This window comes from Phoca vitulina, unplaced genomic scaffold (genome assembly GCF_004348235.1).
Source record: "Phoca vitulina isolate PV1807 unplaced genomic scaffold, GSC_HSeal_1.0 scaffold58, whole genome shotgun sequence".
Classification (NCBI taxonomy): Eukaryota; Metazoa; Chordata; class Mammalia; order Carnivora; family Phocidae; genus Phoca; species Phoca vitulina.
In genome coordinates, this window is record NW_022589761.1 from 2290581 (window position 1) to 2292107 (window position 1527).

The window sequence follows — 1527 nt, forward strand, 5'->3', positions numbered from 1 at the left end:
AGTATTACACTACATTATATTGTACATTTGTTAATTACATATATTATCTCCTACCACATATATATATGTGTTTATATACATATATATATATATATATATATATATATATATATATATATAGTTATAAAACCTTTATATCAAAGGTTTTATTACAAAAAAATAATTGTATTTGGGTAGGGGGTTATAGATGCCTGCAAATTTTTCCTTGTCTCTTCCATCTGAATTTTCTACATTATCCGCAATGACAATGCCTTATTTTAAAATAATGAGAGAACTCACACAGAGGAATGTGAAAATACCTGGAGCCAAACCTATATGGTCCAAAGCCATCTGCTTTCTAGTTTTTATGCTGAGCCCGCCTTGCACGCTCACAAAACACAGTTCCTGTTACATGCGTGCAGTAACGTCGTAACGTCTCATCAGCCCTGCAGCTGGAGGCCCATCCCTGGCCATTGGGCTGTCAGGGAGTAAGATGGGTTCTTCTAAATTCCGGGGGACGGGCTACCTATTGAGCCGTAGGTAGTGCCTGCATTTTGTTACCCATGGTGACAGCTGCCAGTGTGTGAGTGAATGTGAAATGTCAAGTTCTCTGGCACCATTCCTGGAAGAATCTGTAATTTACTGGCTCCGTCATGTCACTCTCTGAAGTATTGCCTGGGAGACAGGCTATGACCCACCTGGGATCTTGGTGGAGTTTCCTTTGCAGTCCTCTGAAGGCCACTTTCCCATCCGGGTACTTTGGCAGGGACCTTTCCACCCATTTTCTCTTGCTTCAGATTTCTCCTGGGAACATGGAAGGGGTCTCTGGCCCCTTCCTGCCTTTTTATGCCTGTCTTTCTGGGTGAAATCCCATGAAGGCACAAAGTGTGGAGCTGGGGTTGCTGTTCGCCCTGTCCTATCTTAAACCATGATGAAGTGGCAGAAGCCTTCATCGATCAGGAAGAAAGGGACAACTGGGGGTTGGCAGGAGTAAGCAGAGCTGACTCCAAAAAGGCTTTGGAGGACTCACAGAGAGGGTGCCTGCCAGTTCTTCTTTAGTTTTTATTTTTTAATACCAATTTGGTCAACTGAGCTGACCTAAGGCAGTGTGTCAGTTACTTTTTTTTTTTAATTGCTGCAAATGAAATGCATCATTAAATGTCATAAATTAAAAACTGGCACCAGATGATCTCATACATTGGATCAAACAAAACGAGTCACCCCAAAACATGCGGAAAGCAACAGATCCTTTCATAGATGAGTATCTCAGACCTCTTGCTGAGGACGCCTGCAAACCACTGGGGCTGGGAACAGTCCTTCATCCCCACACCTGTGTGCTCCGGGCTCCGAGGAGGGCAGGTGGGAAACCCATGTGACTCCCACACAGAGTCACCCTGGGCAGACACGAATGACTGGTCCACTTGGTCAAACAACTGGACAACGAAACGGCATGAGAACAGAAGGTTGAGGTGGTGGTGCGTTAAGTGGTGAATCTAGAGTCTAACCACCAGTCTGTCCCCATGTGCCCGATACGAATTAGTGTAGTTC